The 27064-nt window shown below is 45.0% G+C and overlaps 1 long non-coding RNA gene across 1 annotated transcript; it reads left to right on the top strand.

Annotated features, from left to right (window-relative positions):
• Window positions 1-5477: 5477 nt before the first annotated feature.
• On the top strand, window positions 5478-20973 carry LOC139242215 (uncharacterized). Its single transcript, XR_011589142.1, has 3 exons — window positions 5478-5871; window positions 8673-8761; window positions 20364-20973. It is a non-coding gene; the product is annotated as an uncharacterized lncRNA (long non-coding RNA).
• Window positions 20974-27064: the final 6091 nt, after the last annotated feature.

The raw sequence follows: 27064 nt of genomic DNA, 5'->3' as shown, positions 1-27064 counted from the left end.
GCTTCCGTTTTGGACAGAGCAGGTCTGATCCCGTCAGCTGCTACCCTCATCCCCAGGAATTCTACCTCTTGAGCTCAGAAGACGCACTTTGCCTTTTGCAGTCGCAGACCTACCCGGTCCAGTCTGCGTAGCACCTCATCCAGTTCATGGAGGTGTTCTTCAGCATCGCGATCCATGATGAGGATGTCGTCCTGAAAAACCACCGTCCTTGGAATCGACTTGAGGAGGCTTTCCATATTTTGCTGAAAGATCACGGCGGCTGAACGAATCCCGAACGGACATCTGTTAAACTCAAACAACCCCTTGTGTGTCGTGATGGTGGTCAGGCTTTTCGATTCACTCGCCAGTTCCCGGGTCATGTGAGCTGAGGTCAGGTCCAATTTTGAAAAAAGTTTGCCAGCGGATAGTGTCACAAAGAGGTCCTCCACTCTCGGTAGTGGGTACTGGTGTTGGAGTGACACCCGATTGATGGTGGCCTTGTAAGCGCCACATATCCTGACTGACCAATCCGCCTTGTGCACCGGCACGATCGGGCTCGCCCAGTCACTGAATTCAACTGGCAAGATGATGCCTTCCCTCAGCAGGCGGTCCAATTCGCATTCTATTTTTTCCTGCATCACGTACGGCACCGCTCTGGTCTTGTGGTGTACTGGCCTGGCGTCTGGGTTTATGTGAATCACTACCTTGGCCCCCATGAAAGTGCTGATGCCGGATTGAAATAATGAGTCAAATTTGTCCAGGACCTGTGAGCATGATACTCGCTCTAAAGAAGAAATGCATTGACATCGCCCCATTTCCAGTTCATGACAGCAAGCCAACTCCTCCCCAGTAGTGTGGGACCGTCCCCCAGGACAATCCAGTGCGGCAACCTGTTCTCCGAATCTAGCACCGGAATTATCTCCTTTGTATATGTCCGTAGCTGTGCATCAATCGGCAATAATTTTGGCCTCCTGGCCTTGGACACCCACAATCTTTCAAATTGGTTGATATTCATCAAGGACTGGCTGGCCCTCGTGTCTAGCTCCATTAATAATGGGATGCCATTGAGGAGCACTTTCATCATTATTGGTAGCGTCCTGGTATATGAACTGTATATGTGCTCCACATGAACTCGCTGAACTTCAGCTTCCAGTGATTTTCCCCAGTATTCATTTGGCCTTGTAGTGCTAACAGCAGGCCCGCCGTCCTCGTACATTAACCTGGCTGCAGGCTTCCTGCACATACGCGCCAAATGACCACTGACGTTGCAGTTTCTGCAGGTATATTGCTGATACCTGCAGGCTCTGGCTGGGTGTTTGGCTCCACACCTCTAGCATGAGCTGCAGGACACGTTATTGGAAACAAAATGTCCATTACCAGTCGATCGTCTCTGACTGTCTCTGTCACTGTCCTTAAGTGCACCATTAACAGGTGTTGATTGCCCCATTACTGGCCGCATTGTCCATTGCAATGGCATGATTAACCATTCAGCTAGCCATTGTCTCCGTTAAATTCCCCTTTTGGTTTCTACTGCATGCTGGGACATGTCCGATTGCCCTTGTCTGTCGAGAGAACTGTGTGCCGCGTTAACAATGTAGACTCCCTGGTCATTTGCCGCATTCCGGACATGAGGGGGTTGGTTACCTTATGATGATAGATTGAGTAGACTGGGTCTTTACTCGTTGGAGTTCAGAAGGATGAGGGGTGATCTTATAGAAACATTTAAAATAATGAAAGGGATAGACAAGATAGATGCAGAGAGGTTGTTTCCACTGGTCGGGGAGACTAGAACTAGGGGGCACAGCCTCAAAATACGGGGGAGCCAATTTAAAACCGAGTTGAGAAGGAATTTCTTCTCCCAGAGGGTTGTGAATCTGTGGTATTATCTGCCCAAGGAAGCAGTTGAGGCTAGCTCATTGAATGTATTCAAATCACAGATAGATAGATTTTTAACCAATAAGGGAATTAAGGGTTATGGGGAGCGGGCGGGTAAGTGGAGCTGAGTCCACGGCCAGATCAGCCATGATCTTGTTGAATGGCGGAGCAGGCTCGAGGGGCTAGATGGCCTACTCCTGTTCCTAGTTCTTATGTTCTTATATACTGCAGGTCTACAGGTCCTTGGTGAGGCTTCACCTGGAATATTGTGTTCAGTTTTGGTCTCCTAATCTCAGGAAGGACGTTCTTGCTATTGAGGGAGTGCAGCGAAGGTTCACCAGACTAGTTCCCGGGATGGCTGGACTGTCATATGGGGAGAGATTGGATCAACTGGGCCTTTGTTCACTGGCGTTTAGAAGGATGAGAGGGGATCTCATAGAAACTTATAACATTCTGACGGGACTGGACAGGTTAGATGCGGGAAGAATGTTCCCCATGTTGAGGAAGTCCAGAAGTCCCGATGTTGGGGAAATCCAGAACCAGGGGACATAGTCTTAGGATAAGGGGTAGGCCATTTAGGACTGAGACGAGGAGGAACTTCTTCACTCAGAGTTGTTAACCTGTAGAATTCCCTGTCACAGAGAGTTGTTGATGCCAGTTCATTGGATATATTCAAGAGGGAGTTAGATATGGCCCTTACAGCTAAAGGGATCAAGTGGGTATGGAGAGAAAGCAAGAAAGGGGTACTGAGGTGAATGATCAGCCATGATCTTATTGGATGGCGGTGGAGGCTCGAAGGGCCGAATGGCCTACTCCTGCACCTATTTTCTATGTTTCTATGTTTCTATGTTTCTATTTGAGCCAAGATTTTTGTCATACATCATTCTGGTCTCTTCCTCCCCTGAGTTAAAGTCTGGGCTATCAGAGCCGCTTCCAAGGTCAAGTCTTTGGTCTCAATCAGTTTCCTGAAAACCCCAGCACGCCCGATGCCCTCAATAAAAAAGTTTCGCATCATCTCCGCTCTGCCTGCATCTGTGCACTTACATAGGCTCGCCAGTCGTCGGAGATCAGGCATGAAGTCAGGAACGCTTTGTCCTTCTCACCGCCAGTTCATGCAAAACTGGTGTCTCGCATTGTGCATGCTGCTCACAGGTTTAAGGTGTTCCCCGATCAACTTACTGAGCTCTTCGAATGTCTTGTCCCCGGCTTCTCTGGTGCTAGAAGGGCCTTCATCAGGGAGTACGTTCTGGATCCACAAACCGTCAGGAGATGAGCTCTGCGTTTGTCGGCCGAATCCTGTCCCAACCATTTCTTAGTGACAAAACTTTGCTGTAGTCTCTCAATAAAGTCGTCCCAATCATCACCAACACAGTACCTCTCTTCTGTGGTACTAGTGGCTATGCTCACGTGGTTTAAATCCCAGTTTCTCGTCGCCAATGACATGTACTTACTATACAGTATAAATGGACACGAGGCCCATATTTGAGAGAAGGTCACTCTGTGACCAGTTGCCTTTATTACCAAGACCTCAAGCGATGAAGGTGGGTGGAGCTTTCCCTTTTATACCTGTAAGTCCAGGTTAGGAGTGTCTGCCACAAGTTCACCGCCTTGTGTTCAATGTTCTCAAGGTGTACAACTTAGGTCAGCTTATACATGGGTTACAATGATAGTTGAATACGTGACAAAATCCAGGGACCACTTACATTAAGACACCAAATCCAGGAACCTCATGCATTGTGACTCCAAATCCAGGGACCACTTGCAATGAGGCATCAAATCGAGGGACCACTTGCACTGAGGCATGAAATCCATGGACCCCTTACAGTGAGGCTCCAAATCCAGGGACCAGTTACAATGAATCATCAAATCCAGGGACCACTTACAATGAGCCTACAAAATTATAGAATTACACAGAAATGAGCCATTCGGACTAAACAGTCTGTGCCAGTGATTATGCTCTGCTTGGTAATGAGACAGCCTCAGTATGGAGAATGGTCATGCCGGTGAAAGCAGCTCTATTTAAGGGGAATTGTGGGTAATGAATGAAGAGACGATGGAATAATCAGACGGTGACTGGTGAGGCCTGGTGACAGATTATTGTTAGAAGTCCTTTTCACGCAGGTTGATGATTCGATGTAACCAGTGCAACAACTGTATCCATCTGTTATTGTTCCAAAATACCAAAATCTAATGTCACTAATTTATTTTTCCATGAGAAATGTAGAGATTACGATGTGTTGTTGACAGAAAGAAACGAGGCTTGTGCAGGAACGATGGTTCCTTGAATGAACACATTGTGAGGCTGTTTTGTGACTCGGCTCTGAGAGGTTAAAAACATGAAATGGAAAAGAGCATGTCCAATAACACCTATATTGCCAATAGTGCTTTCTAAGTTAATCATTAAATCCTAAGCCGAATATCCTATTGACGATCCCAATCACTAATCCCAATCTTAACAAATAACCACAAAACACAACCACTAAACTTACATCTAAACCCAGCCCCTAACCAACGCTAAGAATATAAGAAATAGGGGCAGCAGAAGCCATCTGGCCCCTTCAGCCCACCCCGCCATTCAATAAGATCTTGGCTGATCTGATCTTAGCCTCAATTTCGCTTCCCTGCCATCTCCTCATAAACCTTGACATCACTCTCTTTCAAAAAGCACGCTATCTGCAACTTAAATATTTTCAATGACCCAGACTCCACTGTTCTTTGGGGTAGAGAATTTCAAAGATTCACGACCCTCTAAGAGAAGAAATTCCTCTTCATTTCCATTTTAAATGGGCGCCCCCTTTTGCTCAGGCTTTGCCACCGAGTTCTAGATTCCCCCACAAGAAGAAACAGAGATCAGTGGGGAACCTAAAGACCTGATAAATGAAGTATTTAAACAATTATTTTGATGCAAGAAATATTGCAAGGTATGTTAGTAACAAGTAATTGTACTCAACTAACCCATCAAAATTAGCAAAGGCAATTTCAAAGGTCAGAACATTTCAAAGTTGATCACATGCAGTATGTGTGAAGATCTATTAACCACATTCAAAAATCGTTAAATACAGAAAATAACAGATTTACATTCTTACACAAGATAGTTCTTTCAAGGGTTGGTTGAAAGGAACGTTAAATGAGTGTAAAGTGAGACACGCCGGTTCAGTCTGAGACATCCACAAGCCGGATACTCAAATGAAACAAGTTTGGGATTTGATGTGGGAAAAGATGAATTACGTGAGAAGTGAAACAATCTAGAGTAAGAAAAGTCCCAGAATGGAAGTGAAGAGAACATTAACGAGGCTATTTTTGTGGAGAAATCCAATATTGGACACAGGGTGTTTGAAACAATCCTGAGACAGAACATTACTGTCCAGCTCAGGGACAGGGTTATACAGAGCAGCAGGAACAATGACTGAGGGCCAGAATGAACATGTTCAGTGCCCAATGGGGGCCCAGTAAATCCTGTCCCAGTCACTGAGGTGGTCTTGGGTATTTACCCAGCATTCCCCGCGATGGAGAATGTGCCGAGCCCAGACTACAGGGGCCCAGTGCGCAGGTGCGAGACCTGGCTGTATTTGGAGCATGCGCGGTGCGTGTAATGGCGGAGCGGCTGTGATGAATAGTGTTCCGCCAAACAGCTCCTACTCCGCGGGGCGGAGGGGAGTAAAGGACCAGCGGGGAGCCGGGGAGGCTTCAGAAACACCTGGTGCCCGCCGGAAGCCCGGAATAATAACCGGAATATCGGCGGCTGCAGCCTCGAGGCTTTCTCCCGGTCACAGGTCCCGGGTAACGGCGGCCATCTTTGTACAGGAAGGCAGGGTCAGTCCTCCGCCATCTTGGTTCAGTGAGCAGCAAAGCGCATGCGCGGCCATCTTGGTAAAGTAAGAGCTGAGTTATTTTATTCTCACACCTCGGATTTCTCTCATTGTTCTGATCTCCAAAGTGTATCGTCCCAACCTTCTCAACCTGTCCTCATCAGAGAACCCCCTCCTCGCCGGAATCAACCTCTGAACAGCCTCCAGTGTAAGTATATCCTTCCTTAAACACACAGTGTTCCAGGTGTGGTCCCACCAATACCCTGTACACTTGGAGCAGGACTTCTCTGCTTAAACACACAGTATTCCAGGTGTGGTCCCACCAATACCCTGTACACTTGGAGCAGGACTTCTCTGCTTAAACACACAGTATTCCAGGTGTGGTCTCACCAATACCCTGTACACTTGGAGCAGGACTTCTCTGCTTGAACACACAGTGTTCCAGGTGTGGTCCCACCAATACCCTGCACACTTGGAGCAGGACTTCTCTGCTTAAACACACAGTGTTCCAGGTGTGGTCCCACCAATACCCTGTACACTTGGAGCAGCACTTCTCTGCTTAAACACACAGTGTTCCAGGTGTGGTCTCACCAATACCCTGTAAACTTGGAGCAGGACTTCTCTGCTTAAACACACAGTGTTCCAGGTGTGGTCCCACCAACACCCTGTACACTTGGAGCAGGACTTCTCTGCTTTTTATTCTATCCCCCTGACAATAAAGGCCAACATTACATTTACCTTCCTGACTACTTCCTGAACCTGCATACTAACTTTTTGTGTTTTATGCACAAACAACCTCAGGTCTCTCTGTCCTGTAGCACTTTGCAATTTTTCTCCATTTAAATTATAATTTGCTTTTCTATTATTTCTGCCAAAGTGGATAACCTCACATTTTCCCATATTATACTCCATGTGACAAATTTTTGCCCACTCATTTACCCTGTCTATATCCCTTTGCAAATTTTTTTTGTCCTCAATTTGCTTTCCCACCCATCTTTGTATCATCAGCAAACTTGGCTACATTACTCTCGGTCCCTTCTTCCAAGTCATTAATATAGATTGTAAATAGTTGAGGACATAGCACCGATTCCTGCGGCACCCCACTGGTTACCATTTGCCAACCAGAAAAAGACCCATTTATCCCGACTCTCTGTTTTCTGTTAGTTAACCAATCCTCTATCTGTGCTAATATACTGCCCCCAACCCAGTGAGCTTTTATCTTGTGCAGTAACCTTTTATGTCCCACCTTATCAAATGCCTTCTGGGAATCTAAATACACCACATCCACTGGTTCCGCCTTATCCATCCTACTCATTACATCCTCAAAGAACTCCAGCAAATTTGTCAAACATGATTTCCCTTTCATGAAGCCATACTGACTCTGTTTGATTGAATCAAGCTTTTCCAAATGTCCCGCTACTGCTTCCTTAATAATGGTCTCCAGCACTTTCCCAATGACAGATGTTAGGCTAACTGGTCTTTAGTTTCCTGCTTTTTGTCTGCCTCCTTTTTTAAATATAGGCGTTACATTTTCGGTTTTCCAATCTGTTGGGACTGCCCCAGAATCCAGGGAATTTTGGTAGATTACAACTAATGTGTCCACTATCTCTGCAGCCACTTCTCTTAAGATCCTACGATGTAAACCATCAGGGCAAGGTGAATTGTCTGCCTTTAGTCCCATTATTTTACCGAGTACTACTTCATTATGAATTGTTATTGTATTAAGTTCTTCCCTCACAAAAGCCCCTTGATTATACACTTCGGTATTACTCTCAGTGACCGAGTGTTTTACTCTAATTCAACTGATCTTGGATTGTTTCTGTCAGATATTAACTCCTGCACGGTCCCAGCAAACACTCCCACTCCCTCGTCCCTCCGATGTTGCTGCAGGATTGCTTTGTGAAGACGGGCTAATGGAGAGAAACACCCTGCACGGAATGATCCCAAATTGATCATCTCCAAGGGACAAGGCTTGCAGCTTTAATCATTCTCTATCCTTTCCCCACAGGCCCAGTTCCTTTGCTCAGATTCTGATAAAAGTAAATTGGGAAAAGTGCACTTTGATTTTTACAGATTGAATTATTGCAGAGAGCTGCACATGCACAGTTCAGCCCCACCCCCTGTGTCATTCCCAGTGAGCAGAAGAGCGAATGCGCCCTCCCCTCCCCCAGCACTGCTTGTGATCGCCATTCACTCAGTGAGCAGAAGAAGATGGTTTAAAACAGCCGGGAATGGTGACACTGTTTCCCCGGGGTAAGGCAGCGAGCAGCAGCCTCCTTACAGCAGCGCAGCACTTTGGGAGTGTGTCCGCAGATGGGCTCAGAGATCGGCATTGAGTCCGGGGGGAGTTCAGGGGGAGTCGGGGGCTGTGTGTAAGAGGCAGAGTGGACCAAGAGTCAGTGTCAGTGTGTGGTGTGAGTGGGGGAAGGGAGAGGCCATTCTCGGGCTGTGTGTGGAGCGTGTATCCAGGGTAAGGGAGACAGAATGAGCAGAATCTGCTGTTTACAATCTGCTGCTTTCTCTCTCCAAACCAGGAGTGAACGTTCCTGGTTTAGTTCCCTCGGGGGCTGTGTGTAAGAGGCAGAGTGGAGCAGGAACTAGTTCCGGGACATGGTGTGAGTGGGGGAAGGGGGAGGCCATTCTCGGGCTGTGTGTGGACAGTGTAAGGTAACAGAGAAAGTAAACCATCTCGCTCTTTCCAATCATTGCTGCTTTCTTTCCCTAAATCAGCAGTGAATGTTCCTGATTCAGTTCCAATCTCACCGTGAAAGTAGTTCTTGGACAGTGAGCAGTGGAAACACACCTGTCAGTGAGGATGTGGGGAGTTTTGCAAAGTGCATCTATTGCAGGCACCAGGAGAGGAGTGTGGGAGAAGATATTTTAAAGACCAGTTATATTGTTTCTCCAGAACCATGTTGCTGGTGGTCGAGAGATACATTGTCGCTCCCTCATATTCTCCCCCGCATCCATCTCTTAGAACTAATAATGTTCTCGTATTATTATTCTCAGAGCAAAATTCTTCAACCAGCCTGAACAAATGTGAGCTTTCCTCCACCCGGAACACAAGGAACAGTGCAGGCAGCTCCTTCTCACACACAGTAAGTAGATTATCACTCACAGAGCGCAGAGACTCAGAACTGGCCTCAATCCTATTGTCACAGACAGCAGAAGCTGTCAGTCCCACAGTGATCCGAAGTGGCAGAGTTACATTGTGAATCTTACAGCCACATGGAGCAGTAGAATCACATGCTGTTTCACCATTGAAACAGATCACACTGACAGGTACATTAAACACACACACTCACTTGCCAGAAACTGGCAGGTAGAGAATAAAAGACAATCATCTATCAGAAAAAATGTCCAATGGAATGTATAAACCACACTCGCATATCAGAAGCTGATGGTTACAGAGCAAAAGCCATATTCATGTTTCAGAATCTGACGGATTCAGTATTTAAACCCCCCGAACATACCAGAAGATGACAGGTGCAGAATAAAACCCACATTCCCGTAGCATAGACTGACAGATACACACACCCACATATATGAAAGTGACAGTAACAGAATAAAATCCCCACTTGCATACCAGAGATTGACAGGTAAAGTGTAAATCCCATGTGCACATGTCGGAAAACTGAAAGGCAGTAAGTAAAATTGTTACTTGCATCTCAGAAACTGATCGGGGCAGAGTAAAACCCACACACACACATCAGAAAAAAATGACACAGAGAAGGCAAAATCTTTATTCACATATCAGAGAAATACAGGTTAAAAGTAAAATTAATTCTCACGTTCACATACTAGAGACTAGCTGATACAGAGTAAATTCCACACTCACATAGCAGGAACTGACAGGTACTGTCTAAAACACAATCAAGTAGCAGGAACAAATAGGTACAGTCGAACATAGCAGAAACTGAGAAGCACAGATTATACCTGAACACACAACAAAACCTGACAGTTACAGAAAAATACACACACTTGCATATCAGAGACTGAGTGATACGGTATAAAACCCATACTCACATATGAGCGACTGAGTGATACAGTATAAAACCCACACTCACATATCAGAGGCTGACATATTACAATCCATATTCCCATATACAAATTGACATACAGTGACATGCCCAGACTCACGAACCAGTAATTGACAGGTACAGGGTGAAGATCTCTCTTTCATTCCAGAAACTGACAGGTACAAAGGAAAGTCCACTCACAATTAAGCAGAAACTGGCAGTTATAGAGTGAGGCCCACAATCACATGTCAGAACGTGACAGGTACAGAATAAAACCCAGATTCCCATAACAGAAATGGAGAGATACAGAGAAAGGACCACACTCATAGCAGAGACAGATAGATATAGAGTAAAACTCAGACTCATTTACCAGAGACCGACCGAGTCAACATAAACACTCACCTCCATAACACAAATTGACAGTTAAAAAGAAAAGCAAATACTCTATCAGGAATTGGTGGTACACAGTAAAACAATACTAATATACTGGAGAATGACGGGTATGGAGTAGAGCTCACATTCACATAACAGATGGACAGATACAGCGCAAAATAACATCACACACCAAGAATGGAAAGAAACATAGAAAATAGGTGCAGGAGCAGGTCATTTGGCCCTTCGAGCCTGCACCGCCATTCAATATAATCATGGTTGATCATGCAACTTCAGTACCCCACTCCCGCTTTCTCTCCCTATCCATTGATCCCCTTAGCCGTAAGGGCCACATCTAACTCCCTCTTGAATATATCCAACGAACTGGACTCCACAACTTTCTGTGATAGAGAATTGCACAGGTTTACCACTCTCTGGGTGAAAAAGTTTCTCCTCATTTCAGTCCGACATGACTTACCCCTTATCCTTAGACTGTGACCCCTGGTTCAGGACTTTCCCAAAATCAGGAACATTCTTCCTGCATCTAACCTGTCCAGTCCTGTCATAATTTTATATGTTTCTATGAGATCCCCTCTCATTCTTCTAAATTCCAGTGAGTGTTAGCCTAGCTGATCCAGTCTTTCTTCAAATGTCAGTCCTGCCATCCCGGGAATTATCCTGGTGAACCTTCACTGCACTCCCTCAATAGCAAGTACGTCCTTGCTCAGATTAAGAGACCAAAACTGCACATCATACTCAAGGTGTGGTCTCACCAAGGCCCTGCACAACTGCAGTAACACCTCCCTGCTCCTACACTCAAATCCTCTCGCTATGAAGGCCAGCATGCCAGTTGCTTTCTTTACTGCCTGCTGCACCTGCATGCCTACCTTCAGTGACTGATGTACCATGACACCCAGGTCTCTTTGAACCACCCATTTTACTAATCTGTCACCATTCAGGTAATAATCTGCCTTCCTGTTTTTGCCACCAAAGTGAATAACCTCACATTTATCCACATTTTCCTGCATCTGCCATGCAATTGCCCACTCACCTAACCTGTCCAATTCACCCTGCAGCCTCTTCGCATCCTCCTCATAGCTCACACTGCCACCCAGCTTCGTGTCATCTGCAAACTTGGAGATATTACTTTCAATTCCATCGTCTAAATCATTAATATATATTGTAAATAGCTGCGGTCCCAGCACTGAACCTTGTGGCACCCCACTAGTCACTGCCTGCCATTCTGAAAAGGATCTGTTTATTCTCACTCTTTGCGTCCTGTCTGCCAACCAGTTCTGCCTCCACGTCAGTACATTACCCCCAATACCATGTGCTTTAATTTTGCACACTAATCTCTGGTGTGGGACCTTGTCAAAAGCCTTTTGAAATTCCAAATACACCAAATCCACTGGTTCTCCCTTATCCACTCTACCAGTTACATCCTCAAAAACCTCTAGAAGATTTGTCAAGCATGATTTCCCTTTCATAAATCCATGCTGACTTGGACCGATCCTGTCACTGCTTTCCAAATGCTCTGCTATTACATCTTTAATAATTGATTCCAGCATTTTCCCCACCACCGATGTCAGGCTAACCGGTCTATAATTCCTTGTTTTCTCTCTCCCTCCTTCTTTAAAAAGTGGGGTTACATTAGCTACCCTCCAATCCATAGGTACTGATCCAGAGTTCATGGAATTTTGAAAAATGACCACCAATGCATCCATTATTTCTAGGGCCACTTCTTTAACTACTCTCGGATGCAGACTGTCAGACCCTGGGGATTTATTGGCCTTCAATCCCATCAGTTTCCCTACAAGCTTTTCCTGACTAATAAGGATTTCCCTCAGTTCCTCCTTCCCGCTAGACCCTCGGTCCCCTAGTATTTTTGGGAGGTTATTCGTGTCTTCCTTACTGAAGACAGAACCAAAGTATTTGTTCAGTTGGTCTGCCATTTCCTTGTTCCCCATTATGAAATCGCCTGATTCTGACTGCAAGGGGCCGACATTAGACTTCATCAATCTTTTTCTCTTCACATATCTATAGAAGCTTTTGCAGTCAGTTTTTATGTTCCCTGCAAGCTTACTCTCGTATTCTATTTTCCCCTCCTAATTACATCCTTAGTCCTCCTCTGCTGAATTCTAAATTTCTCCCAGTCCTTAGGTTTGCTGCTTTTTCAGGCCAATTTCTATGCCTCTTCCTTGGATTTAACACTGTCCCTAATTTCCCTTGTTAGCCATGGTTGAGCCACCGTTCCAGTTTTATTTTTTACGCCAGACAGGGATATACAATAGTTGTAATTCATCCAAGTGATCTTTAAATGTCTGCCATTGCCTATCCACCGTCAACCCTTTAAGTTTCATTCGCCAGTTTATCCTATCCAAATCACGTCTCATACCATCGAAGTTTCCTTTAAGTTCAGGACCCTAGTCTCTGAGTTAACTGGGTTGCTCTCCATTTTAATGACGAATTCTGCCATATTATGGTCACTCTTCCCCAAGGAGCCATGCAAGACCAGATTGCTAATTAATCCTCTCTCGTTACACAAAACCCAGTCTAGGATGGCCTGCTCTCTCATAGGTTCCTCGACATATTGGTCTAGAAAACCATCCCTTATACACTCTAGGAAATTTTCCACCACAGTATTGCTACAAGTTTGATTAGCCCAATCAATATGTAGGTTAAAGTCACCCATGATAACTGCTGTACCCTTATTGCACGTGTCCTTAATTTCCATCCCCAACCTCCCTACTACTGTTTGGTGGTCTGTACACAACCCCAACTAACGTTTTCTGCCCTTCGATGTTTCGCAGCTCTACCCATATAGATTCCACATCATCCCAGCTAATGTCCTTCCTTACTATTGCATTAACCTCCTCTTTAACCATGAACGCTACCCCACCTCCTTTTCCTTTCTGGCTATTCTTCCTGATTATTGAATACTCCTGGATGTTATATTCCCAGCTTTGGTTACTCTGAAGCCATGTCTCTGTAATCCCAATTACATTATATCCGTTAACAGCTATCTGCGCAGTTAATTCATCCACCTTATTACAAATGCTTCTCGCTTTGAGACTCAGATCCTTCAGGCTTGTTTTTTTAACACTCTTTGTCCTTTTAGAATTATGTTGTAATGTGGCCCTTTTTGATACAGAATGAAACCCACAGGCAATGACCAGAAATTGACTTGTACAGGATAAAATCCACCTCTCGTATCAGAAACTAACATAGAGTAAAACCCTCATTCACATACCAGAGGTAGACAGATAGAGTCAAATCCACACTCCCATAACAGACACCCACTATATAAGAAAATAAGAACATAAGAAATAGGAGCAGGAGTAGGCCATAGGGCTTCTCGAATGTGCTCTGCCATTTAATACAATCATGTCTGATCCGATCATGGACTCAGCTTCACTTCCCTGCCCGTTCCCCTAACCCCTTATTCCCTTATCAGTTAAGACACTGTCTATCTCTGTCTTAAATATATTCAATGTCCCAGCTTGCACAGCTCTCTGAGGCAGCAAATTTCACAGGTTTACAACGCTCAGAGAAAAAATTCCTCCTCCTCTCAGTTTTAAAATGGGGGGGCCCTTATTCTAAGATTGATGTGCAAAGTTAGAGCACAAGGGATTGGGGGTAGTGTACTGACATGGATTGAGAACTGGTTGTCAGACAGGAAGCAAAGAGTAGGAGTAAATGGGTACTTTTCAGAATGGCAGGCAGTGACTAGTGGGGTACCGCAAGGTTCTGTGCTGGGGCCCCAGCTGTTTACACTGTACATTAATGATTTAGATGAGGGGATTAAATGTAGTATCTCCAAATTTGCGGATGACACTAAGTTGGGTGGCAGTGTGAGCTGCGAGGAGGATGCTGTGAGGCTGCAGAGCGACTTGGATAGGTTAGGTGAGTGGGCAAATGCATGGCAGCTGAAGTATAATGTGGATAAATGTGAGGTTATCCACTTTGGTGGTAAAAACAGAGAGACAGACTATTATCTGAATGGTGACAGATTAGGAAAAGGGGAGGTGCAAAGAGACCTGGGTGTCATGGTACATCAGTCATTGAAGGTTGGCATGCAGGTGCAGCAGGCGGTTAAGAAAGCAAATGGCATGTTGGCCTTCATAGCAAGGGGATTTGAGTACAGGGGCAGGGAGGTGTTGCTACAGTTGTACAGGGCATTGGTGAGGCCACACCTGGAGTATTGTGTACAATTTTGGTCTCCTAACCTGAGGAAGGACATTCTTGCTATTGAGGGAGTGCAGCGAAGGTTCACCAGACTGATTCCCGGGATGGCGGGACTGACCTATCAAGAAAGACTGGATCAACAGGGCTTGTATTCACTGGAGTTCAGAAGAATGAGAGGGGACCTCATAGAAACATATAAAATTCTGACGGGGTTAGACAGGTTAGATGCAGGAAGAATGTTCCCAATGTTGGGGAAATCCAGAACCAGGGGTCACAGCCTAAGGATAAGGGGTAAGCCATTTAGGACCGAGATGCGGAGGAACTTCTTCACCCAGAGAGTGGTGAACCTGTGGAATTCTCTACCACAGAAAGTTGTTGAGGCCAATTCACTAAATATATTCAAAAAGGAGTTAGATGAGGTCCTTACTGCTAGGGGGATCAAGGGGTATGGCGAGAAAGCAGGAATGGGGTACTGAAGTTGAATGTTCAGCCATGAACTCATTGAATGGCGGTGCAGGCTAGAAGGGCCGAATGGCCTACTCCTGCACCTATTTTCTATGTTTCTATGTTTCTATTATGCCCCCTAGTTCTAGTCTCCCATATCAGTGAAAACATCCTCTCTGCGACTACGTTTTCAAGCCCCCTCATAATCTTATACGTTTCGATAATTCATCTCTCATCCATTCTTCTGAATTCAATGAGTAGAGGCCCAACCTCCTCAACATTTTCTCATAAGTCAACCCCTCATCTCTGGAATCAACCAACTGAATCTTCTCTCAACTTCCTCAAAGCAAGTATATCCTTTCATGAATATGGAAACCAAAACTGCACGCAGTATTCCAGGTGTGGCCTGACCAATACCCTGTGTAACTGTAGCAAGACCTCCCTGCTTTTATACTCCAGCCCCTTTGCAATAAAGGCCAAGATTGCATTGGTCTTCCTGATCACGTGCTGTACCTGCATTCTAACCTTTTGTGTTTCATGCACAAGTACCCCCAAGTCCCGTTGGACTGCATCACTTTGCAATCTTTCTCCATTCAAATAATAACTTGCTCTTTGATTTTTTTTCAGCCATCGTGCATCACTTCACACTTTCCAACATTATACTCCATCTGCCAAATTATTGCCCACTTACTGAGCCTATCTGTGTCCTTTTGCAGATTTATTGTGTCCTCCTCACACATTGCTTTTGCTCCCATCTTTGTATCGTCAGAAAACTTGGCTACTTACATAGAAACAAAGAAAATAGGTGCAGGAGTAGGCCATTCGGCCCTTCTAGCCTGCACCACCATTCAATGAGTTCATGGCTGAACATGCTACTTCAGTACCCCATTCCTGCTTTCTCGACATACCCCCTGATTCCCTTCGTAGTAAAGACTTCATCTAACTCCTTTTTGAATATATTTTGTGAACTGGCCTCAATAACTTTCTGTGGGAGAGAATTCCACAGGTTCACCACTCTCTGGGTGAAGAAGTTTCTCCTCATCTCGTTCCTAAATGGCTCACCCCTTATCCTTAGACTGTGACCCCTGGTTCTGGACTTCCCCAACATTGGGAACATTCTTCCTGAATCTAACCTGTCTGAACCCATCAGAATTTTAAACATTTCTATGAGGTCCCCTCTCATTCTTCTGAACTCCAGTGAATACAAGCCCAGTTGATCCAATCTTTCTTGATAGGTCAGTCCCGCCATCCCGGGAATCAGTCTGGTGAACCTTTGCTGCACTCCCTCAATAGCAAGAATGTCCTTCCTCAAGTTAGGAGACCAAAACTGTACAAAATACTCCAGGTGTGGCCTCACCAAGGCCCTGTACAATTGTAGCAACACCTCCCTGCCCTTGTACTCAAATCTCCTCGCTATGAACGCCAACATGCCATTTGCTTTCTTAACCGCCTGCTGCACCTGCATGCAAACCTTCATTGACTGATGTACCATGACACCCAGGTCTCCTTGCACCTCCACTTTTCCTAAACTGTCACCATTCAGATAATAGTCTGTCTCTCTGTTTTTACCACCAAAGTGGATAATCTCACATTTATCCACATTATACTTCATCTGTTATGCATTTGCCCACACACCTAACCTATCCAAGTCACTCTGCAGCCTCATAGCATCCTCCTCGCAGCTCACACTGCCACCCAACTTAGTGTCATCCGCAAATTTGGAGATACTACATTTAATCCCCTCGTCTAAATCATTAATGTACAGTGTAAACAGCTGGGGCCCCAGCACAGAACCTTGCGGTACCCCACTAGTCACTGCCTGCCATTCCGAAAAGTACCCATTTACTCCTAATATTTACTTCCTGTCTGACAACCAGTTCTCAATCCATGTCAGCACACTACCCCCAATCCCATGTGCTTTAACTTTGCACATTAATCTCTTGTGTGCGACCTTGTCGAAAGCCTTCTGAAAGTCCAAATATACCACCTCAACTGGTTCTCCCTTGTCCACTCTACTGGAAACATCCTCAAAAAATTCCACAAGATTTGTCAAGCATTATTTCCCTTTCACAAATCGATGCTGACTTGGACCTATCATGTCACCTCTTTCCAAATGCGCTGCTATGACATCCTTAATAATTGATTCCATCATTTTACCCACTACCGATGTCAGGCTGACCTGTCTATAATTCCCTGTTTTCTCCCTCCCTCCTTTTTTAAAAAGTGGGGTTACATTGGCTACCCTCCATTCGATAGGAACTGATCCAGAGTCAATGGAATGTTGGAAAATAACTGTCAATGCATCCGCTATTTCCAGGGCCACCTCCTTAAGTACTCTGGGATGCAGTCAATCAGGCCCTGGGGATTTATCCGCCTTCAATCCCATCAATTTTTCTAACACAATTTCCCGACTAATAAGGCTTTCCCTCAGTTCCTCCTTCTTACTAGACCCTCTGACCCCTTTTATATCCGGAAGGATGTTTGTGTCCTCCTTCATGAATACCGAACCAAGTACTTGTTCAATTGGTCTGCCATTTCTTTGTACTCTGTTATGACTTCCCCTGATTCTGACTGCAGGGGACCTACGTTTGGCTTTATTAACCTTTTTCTCTTTCCATATCTATCGAAACTTTTGCAGTAGTCTTAATGTTCCCTGCAAGCTTCTTCTCGTACTCCATTTTCCCTGCCCTAATCAAACCCTTTGACCCTCCTCTGCTGAGTTCTAAATTTCTCCCAGTCCCCAGGTTCACTGCTATTTGTGGCCAATTTGTTTGCCACTTCCTTGGCTTTAATACTATCGTGATTTCCCTTGATAGCCACGGTTGAGCCACCTTCCCTTTTGTTATTTTTACGCCAGATAGGAATGTACAATTGTTGTAGTTCATCCATGCGGTCTCTAAATGTCTGCCATTGCCCATCCACAGTCAACCCTTAAGTATCATTCGCCAATCTATCCTAGTCAATTCACGCCTCATACCTTCAAAGTTACCCTTCTTTAAGTTCTGGACCATGGTCTCTGAATTAACGGTTTCATTCTCCATCCTAATGCAGAATTCCACCAAGGGGCCTCGCACAACGAGATTGCTAATTAATCCTCTCTCATTACTCAACACCCAGTCTAACATGGCCTCCCCCCTAGTTGGCTCCTCGACATATTGGTCTAGAAAACCATCCCTTATGCACTCCAGGAAATCCTCCTCCACCGTATTGCTTCCAGTTTGGTTAGCCCAATCTATATGCATATTATAGTCACCCATTATAACTGCTGCACCTTTATTGCACGCACCCCTAATTTCCTGTTTGATGCCCTCCCCAACATCACTACTACAGTTTGGACGTCCGTACACAACTCCCACTTACGTTTTTTGCCCTTTAGTGTTCTGCAGCCCTACCCATATAGATTCCACATCATCCAAGCAAATGTCCTTCCTAACTATTGCATTAATCTCCTCTTTAACCAGCAATGCTACCCCACCTCCTTTTCCTTTTATTCTATCCTTCCTGAATTGTTGCATACCCATGGATGTTGAGTTCCCAGCCCTGATCATCCTGGAGCCACGTCTCCGGAATCCCAATCACATCATATCTGTTAACATCTATTTGCACAGTTAATTCATCCACCTTATTACGCATACTCCCTGCATTAAGATACAAAGCCTTCAGGCTTGTTTTTTTAATACACTTTGTCCTTTTAGAATTTTGCTGTACAGTGGCCCCTCGGTCCCTTCTTCCAAGTCGTTAATATAGATTGTAAATAGTTGGGGTCCCAGCACTGATACCTGCGGCACCCCACTCATTACTGATTGCCAACCCGAGAATGAACCATTTACCCAGACTCTCTGTTGTCTGTTAGTTAGCCAATCCTCTATCCATGCTAATATATTACCCCCAGCCCCGTGAACTTTTATCTTGTGCAGAAACCTTTTATGTGGCACCTTGCAAATGCCTTCTGGAAGTCCAAATACACCACACCCACTTTATCCACCCTGGCCCATGATGTGAAGTGGAACATAATTCATCGAAAGCACCTCTGACAGTGTTGAGGAGAAACTGACCGACCAAATGTGAAAAATGAATTCCTGAAGGTTTGGTATTGTACAAGACAAAAATAGAAAGAATGCATTTCTTCCAAATGTCCAGGCCTGGTCTGAATGATGGATTAGTGATTTTGAGATGAGATAAAATTAGAACTTTCGCATACTGTTTAAAAATAGACTGATAATTGAGGACAAAAATATTTCTTTCAGAATTTTTTTCAACATGGTACAAGCAGAGAAGGAGTTTGATGACGTATGCCATTGCCTAATAGAGAACTGATTTAGTTGGCTACTATTGCATATTTTCTTCAAATTTTTTAAAGTTTTGATTTGCTGTGAATTTCAAGTTCCAAGTTCCAAGTCCACCTGTTTTGAATAACACCAAAAATGAAAATAATCATTGCATTTAGGATAAGGGGTAGGCCATTTAGGACTGAGATGAGGAGAATCTTCTTCACTCAAGAGAGTTGTTAACCTGTGGAATTCCCTGCCGCAGAGAGTTGTTGAGGCCAGTTCACTGGATATATTCAAGAGGGAGTTAGATATGGCTCTTACGGTTAAGGGGATCAAGAGGTATGGAGAGGTAGCAGGAAAGGGGTACCGAAGGAATGATCAGCCATGATATTGAATGGTGGTGCAGGCTCGAAGGGCCGAATGGCCTACTCCTGCACCTATTTTTCTATGTTTCTATGTTCGCTACATGCTCAAAGAATTCAAGCAAATTTGTCAAACTTAACTTTCCCGTCATAATTCCATGCTGACTCTGCCTGACCGAATTATGTTTTTCCAAATGTCGTGCTAATGCTTCTTTAAGAATGAACTCTTCAACATTTTCCCAACCACAGCTGTTAGGCTGACTGGTCGAAAGTTTCCTGCTTTTTGTCTGCCTCCTTTTTAACCGAGTGTGGCTCTCAGTCCCCGGGCAACACCGAGTGTGGCTCTCAGTCCCGGGCAACACCGAGTGTGGCTCTCAGTCCCCGGGCAACACCGAGTGTGGCTCTCGGTCCCCGGGCAACACCGAGTGTGGCTCTCAGTCCCCGGGCAACACCAAGTGTGGCTCTCAATCCCCGGGCAACACCGAGTGCGGCTCTCAGTCCCCGGGCAACACTGAGTGCGGCTCTCAGTCCCCGAGTAACACCGAGTGCGGCTCTTGGTCCCCGGGCAACACCGAGTGTGGCTCTCGGGGCCTGACTCAGAGCCACCGGACCCAGCACCTCCCCCACACCAGGAATACAACAACTTACATTTTTGCAGCAGGTCCAGCAATTCCCAGCCGCTCTGTATCAGGTGGGCGCTGGATGTGGAAGTCACTCACTGGCCTCCTGTGTGGGTCTGTTTGTTACATCAGTTTGAGTTGGATGGAGAGGGGGAGAAGCTGCTGGGTTTCACCCCCAGTACTTCTGGGCCCAGTGGGACCAACAGTTTCCCATGTGGGCCTGTCGAGGGAGGTGGGTTCCCTTCCCCGAAGGACAGTACTGACCCAGATGTGTTTTTACAACAATCCAGCAGCTTTCATGGTCATTTTTTTCTCGTGCCGGCCCCATAAATGAACAGACTCATTAAGCTCAATTTCACAACCTGCCTTTGTGTTTTTGTGGGTTCTCTCTCACACTCACTTCTCCTGTTTGAAATTCACTTTACAGGATGTTAAAAGGGGAGGATTTGTAGACTGGAAGTTCAAACCAAACATCACCTCAAGATCTGACAGTCACTCGATACATCGGGACTGGAATATCATCAGCTTTTGACCATGGAAGCAGAAGGCACCGTTTACAGTGGGGAGAAATGGTACACATGCTCTGTGTGTGGCTTCAGCCAATCGTCCAAACTGGAGAGACACAAGTGCAGTCACACTGGGTAGAAACCCTGTAAATATGGGGATTGTGAGAAACGATTCAACTCCCCGTCCTTTTAATTCCTGGATTCTTTTACCTCAATCTGGTTCAGTAAAATTACTGAGTCGAATACCTCTTGTGCTTTGAACAAAGCAGTCTTTATTTTACCGGCCGGCAAGACTTATCAGAAAGAGGATATACATTCTCGATCGAGTGTACACACTCCCTATGGATAAGTGAAGTTACATCGTAAAGCGACAACAGTTATACATTCTCGGCAAAAGATAACAAGATAGGGCTAGAGTGACATCCTAGTTCAACCTATCTCTTTTGGTCCCTCTTTCCCTTTGTCCACTCATAAGCCGACCTAAGTATGGTCTGATTTTAAACAAAGACCTTCTGTTAATGTTTCAAGTTAATAACATGATTTAATAAGACCTTGAGGTTTTTCTGCAAGCTGTGGGTTTTGTTTCAATATGCGTTAGTGTTGTAACATTTCGCAGTCTCGAGTCCGAGATGTCATGGCTATTCCTCCATGAATTCTTTGTTAGCTTATACTGTCCCTATACAATTCCCATGTTCTCAACTTCAATGTCTCTATACATTTTAAACATTCACATTCCCCCCTTTTATCATTCCATGATAACACTTAGGATCATTCCAGGACTAAAATGTATAGGGAATGTGAACACACCTAATATCCAGAAAAGTTCCCATTTTGTGCATAAACATAAGACATGTAGCTTTCGTCTCTGTCTCCACTCCCATGCGCCGAAACTGTCATATATCAACACTTTATACAGACTTTGGCATACAGACAGCTTCATCTTATGGCTCAGGATTCAGATAAATAGTCCAATTATTTTGCTGATTAAAACAGTTCAGTTTTCCCGTCTCTCTTCTCAGGTCACCGTTGGAGTAGCTGGCTGTCTATCACTACGGGTAAAAGTTCAAACTGGTCCACGTTCCAATTTGGATGCCAACGGTCTTGTTCAGCTATGGAGAAGAGGAAGTCTGGAACTGAAACAGGAATTAGAATAACCAGTAAAATAGGTTCGTTAGAGGGTGGTGAGCTTGCAGTGGTGCAGGTGAACCCAGGCACTTTTCCCCTCAACCTTGGCTGCAGTGGGGGTAGTGAGTAACACCTGAAAAGGCCCCTCCCATTGTGGCTCTAATCCCTTCCGAATCCATACTTCCCTGGTGCCACGAGGGACAATTCGTGTAAAACTGGGAGGTCGAGGTGAGTATCTTGAACCTGGTTGTGAACTAGTCGCAGAGCCTGAGTCAGAGAAAGAACATAGGTGGTCATCAGTCGAGCTGAGATCTCATATCTAGGAACAATTTCCCTCATTAACACCTTAACAACAGTTTGAGCCTTATTGTCCAATTTAGGGTAGGCTTCAATCCATCTGCTAAACACATCTACTATTACCAACACATATTTGTAACAGTGAACGTTTTGCAACTCAATATAGTCCAACTGAAATGTCGCAAAGGGACCTTCGGGTAGGGGTGTTTTACCCCAATCACAGGGGACTCCCTTCCCTGGATTATGTTGCTGGCAAACCAGGCAACGACTACTGATGTTCTGGGTGAGCGCCTGAAGTCTAGGGTGCCCCCAAGTAGCCAAAAGTGTGTCACTCGTGGTCCTTGCTCCACAATGAGTAGCAAAATGCATACATTCAATAATCCATAGAGCCAATTTGTCAGACATGCAAGTCTGTTCCGCGGGAGTGGTCCAGAGTTTAGAAATATTGTCATAAGTACATGCATAATATTTCCACAACAGTTTATCTTTTTCAGGAGCATCCTCCTTTGCTTTTATAACATCTTGGATGGTTGGCATTGGTTTTTCCGAGGCTAACTTATCCTTCGCAGGATTTTTAGTCTGACTCATAATTTTGGGCACTACCATCTGTTAGTCTCGAGAGGCCTGTTTGGCCTCTTGGTCAGGACAACGATTCCCTATATCAACCAGAGAATTTCCGGTAGTGTGGGCGGTACATTTGACAATGGCAATGCGTTTGGGGAACATGAGGGCTTGCAACAAATCAGATACTAGATGTTTATGTGATATCTCATTCCCCTGTGAGGTTAGGAATCCCCTATTTTTCCATACTTGTCCGAAATCATGGGCCACCCCAAAGGCATACCTAGAGTCGGTATAGATATTGACTTTGAGATCTTTGCCAAGATACAGGCTCGGGTGAGTGCGAATAGTTCAGCTTGTTGAGCAGAATAGGCGGTCTCAAAAGTGGCAGATTACAAGACCTGATTCTCCTGGTTTACTATGGCGTATCCTGAGATTCGTGAATCTTCTGGATTAATAGAGTTACTTCCATCAACATACATAAACAATCATGACTGGGTTCTTCCTCATCTTGGGGTGGCTCAGTAAGAAAACAGGCCGGATTAATTGCAGTACAGTGCAGAAAGGTCAGTTTAGGATTGCCTGTGATTTCAGTGGGTTCTGTCGTATAGAGGGCCAGTCCACATTGCCCTGTAGTGGGATCTCAATCGGATCAATGGGAGTATAACCCACTTGGGAGGGGTTCTCTGCCCACACATGAGGATCCACATAGTCAGGTATGTCCGAGCCAGTATGATGCTGCAGAGTCGTTAAAACCTTCTCGGGGTCTCCATGAAATTGGTATGTTCGGCCATGTTTTACGATTTGCACATCCCGGCTGGTAGGGTCAGCCTCATCTATGGCCTTGCGTACCATAACTCCCAAATCTTTAGCATGGTGAGGGTCTAATTCTTCACGAGCAATATGGGGTGCCATTGTTAGGGGCTGTTTCCACAGATTCTTATCCACATCCACAAAATCTGCCTCTCTTTCCAGTCCAGTCACTCTAGCCCTTAATAGAATTCCCTTCACTTCCCCATCGTGATCCTGATAAAAGTTCTTCAGGTCCTGATTCTTTCCACTGCGATCGTATGCTAGGGCCACGTGATAGGGTGCCTGCGGCAGGTCCAGAGACCACCACTGAGGGGTTCTAGTGGTATAATACTGCCGCTTAAGGGTTTCCTGTTTTACAATAATCCCATCATCTCCACACTCCAAATGCAACTGGAATTTGCAGAAGAGGTCTCTAGCCATCAAGTTACAGTCCAGATTGGTTGTGATAACAACTCGATGTTCCACCAATTCTTCCTGGTAACCCATTTTAACCGGTTCTGACACTGGGAATGTCGAGATTTATCCCAGGAATCCTGAAAATTCCTCTGTTTCAGGAGAGGCAGGGAGTTTAAGATTTGATTGTACAGGAGACATGAAGACTTCCGTATCTATCAAAAAGGGTTGCCACTCATTCAGAATTTTTAACAATATCATTGGTTCGTCGTCCGGGGAGGATCCCTGCACAATCAAGCTGCGTAGTCAATTGGGGGACAATTGACCAAAGGGGTTGTTCTTGGAGAAGTTGGTGTAAGATCGTCCTCTCCCCCCTTGCCCCCCTCCTCTTCCTTTTCCATGCTGACGGTAGGGTCAATTTTTATTCAAATGTCCTTCCTGCCCACAATTAAAACAGGCAATTCCTCTTACCCAGTCCCGGCCTCTTCCCATACCATGCTGGGGACAATAGGGAGGTTTATTAGCAGGGCTCGGGCCGTTTGGTTGTTTTGTACAACCGTATCCTTGCTTATCCATCCAATCCTGTATGCAACACTGCGGTTCTATTGATCCTTCCTCCCGAGATGGCTCTTCCTTTCTAGTCACGTATTCAGTCTTGACCCGGGTTGGGGGCGCACCTCCCCCCTCCCCTTTCTTTTCCTGCCAATAATATCTAACTGCCCTTTCCATTTGTCCGGATAGCGTGAGCAATCAAATAGTTGTTCGAATATCACATTGACATCTTTAGTGGTGTGGTCTGCAGCTTGTTGTGCATCAGGGTTTGGCATTGGTCTGACAGGGAATTGGTGTCGGTACATTGGGATCTTGGAAATCATTTCTAGGTCGGAGGATGTTTCGGAGCTGTCTGACTGCTTGACAGTTCTGCGTCTCGATCGGCGGGGGTGTTTGCTATATCTTTCACAACTTGGACTGGTAGATTGACTAGAAGATTTACGGGACTGTCTGTGATGTCGAGATATAATTCTGCCATTTCGAGTATGAGATCTGGTTCTTTCGGCTATATTGCTTGTGAACTGGGGATCCGAATCGCTATCAGAGGATGAGGAGTCAGTTTGGGTTTGTTGCTTTGGTGGTATGGGGTTATTTTTAACGCCTCTCGCTGGAGTGTAAGGTGGATGGTGTTGGCAAGAGGACTGGAGCAAGGGGCCAGGGGGTGCGGGGGGCGCCGTTGGGTGCTGAGTCAGTGACCACTCATCAATTTCATCATCAGCCTCGGTTAACACAAAGCCAGCCATTTTACTACGTAGTCGGTCAATTCCTTTCTCAGAGGTCCCAGAGGATCTCTTAGTAAGTTTCTCGTGCGCACATTCTCTTTTTTTTAAGACGTCTACACTTTTAACATGTGTTCCCTCTATCAATGAAAGTCCTAATTTAACAGCATTTCTTTGCGAACTTGACAGAAGTGATGCATCTTTTAATTTTTTTTTTGACAATCCCTGTGCTTTTTTGCTACCTCTACGCTTCTAGTGCCACCTAGAGGCCACTGGTCATCTCCTAATAATTTGTTCAGGGCTCCTGATAATTTTCTAATGTCTTCAGCTCTTTCAGGGAATTCCTCACATAACTTTTGCAGAATACTTAAGATAAACAAAGACTCTAACACTGATCCGCGTCGCCCCACGGTTCGCGTCGCCGCGCGATTAGAATACTTAAGATAAACAAAGACTCTAACACTGATCCGCGTCGCCCCGCGGTTCGTGTCACTGCGCGATTTAAAACACTTAAGACTCCCGCGTCGCCCCACGGTTCGCGTCGCTGCGCGATTTAAAACACTTAAGACTCCCGCGTCGCCCCGCAGTTCATGGCGCCGCGCGATTTAAAACACTTAAAACTAACAAAGACTTACTGACACTAGCACTGACTTTCGCGGTTCGCATTGCTGCGCATTCGCCTCATCCCACGTTTACTCGGGCGTGTGCTGCCGCACGTCTCGCGTCACCACGCGTTAGCGCCACTGCGCGTCTCGCATCGGCCCTACCTTCCGAGTTACTGTGGGATTTAAATTCAATCAGAGTCTAGACGGGCCAAGTGATATACAAGGTCGACGTCGTACCTGAGTTGAACACCTATCCTCTATTTAAATCCCCATTTTATTCCCTGTGAGCCTAAGTTTCTAAATTTGATTTCTTATGAGCCTCAATTAATTTCTTTCAGTCTCCAAATTTCCCTATCCTTTCGCGTTATTGCGCAGTTTAAATTCAATCAGTCAATGAAAGCCCTAATTTAATGGAGTTTTTCAGCCAACTGGACAGTAGTGATTTCTTTTTTTTACTGCAGTTGAATTTTTCTCATAATTTGAAATCTCAGAACATTTATTTTCAGCACCCATTTAGTACGTTACTTTTTTTTGTCTTTTCCATAACTAGAGAGAAGTCTGGCACGTAGGCTGTGGACTGCTTTTCGTTATCTCAATTGTTCCAGCCTCAAGGTCTTGTTATTTAATATCATATTTTTTTTTGAATCTTTTTGAATCCATCTCAGTTGTTTTGCTGTGCCTTCTCTGAATGTTTTCTTTCAACAAGTTTTTCTTTTTTTTTAACCACCAGGACCATGTAATTTTTTTTTTCACAAACCTATACTTTGTGCATTTCCTGGCTCCGTAATTTATCATCCGAATATACATAATTCAATAAGGTTCACACTCTTTAACTTCCCACATACAGGACAACACTACGAAGGGTTAAAACAAACATTCATTCTGTTTGAGATAAAACAAACCACAACTCCTCGGCTTTTTTTTTACAGTAAAAATCACAGAAGCATTTCTCATTTAAACAGACATTCACAAGAGTCTCTTTTCTTTCCTATTAATTTTTGGATCCATGATTGATCATCTATCCCTATCTAGCTCGAACTATAAACTATCTTTCCAAGTCGCCGCTTGGTTTGCATCATCGCGCAATTTCCCTTTCTCTATCCCTATTCTAAGTTTGAAAGGTATTCACCAGATTGTCCTGGATCTCGTTCAGACACTACCTGAGAACCAGCGAGTGGCTAAACTTTCCTCAGACTTTTGAAACCGGGGGAAACTGGAGCAGTATTGACTCTGGAGCAGTTCCTATGGAGTGGAGGGTAGCCATTGTAACCCCACTTTTTAAAAAAGGAGGGAGAGAGAAAACAGGGAAGTATAGACCGGTCAGCCTGACCTCAGTAGTGGGTAAAATGATGGAATCAATTATTAAGGATGTCATAGCAGTGCATCTGGAAAATGGTGCCATGATAGGTCCAAGTCAGCATGGATTTGTGAAAGGGAAATTATGCTTGACAAATCTTCTGGAATTTTTTGAGGATGTTTCCAGTAAAGTGGACAAAGGAGAACCAGTTGATGTGGTATATTTGGACTTTCAGAAGGCTTTCGACAAGGTCCCACACA

The sequence above is a fragment of the Pristiophorus japonicus genome, unplaced genomic scaffold (genome assembly GCF_044704955.1).
Source record: "Pristiophorus japonicus isolate sPriJap1 unplaced genomic scaffold, sPriJap1.hap1 HAP1_SCAFFOLD_125, whole genome shotgun sequence".
In the NCBI taxonomy this organism is placed as follows: domain Eukaryota; kingdom Metazoa; phylum Chordata; class Chondrichthyes; family Pristiophoridae; genus Pristiophorus; species Pristiophorus japonicus.
The sequence above is the reverse complement of the archived record's forward strand: the minus strand, read 5'-3'. Positions and strand labels throughout refer to the sequence as shown.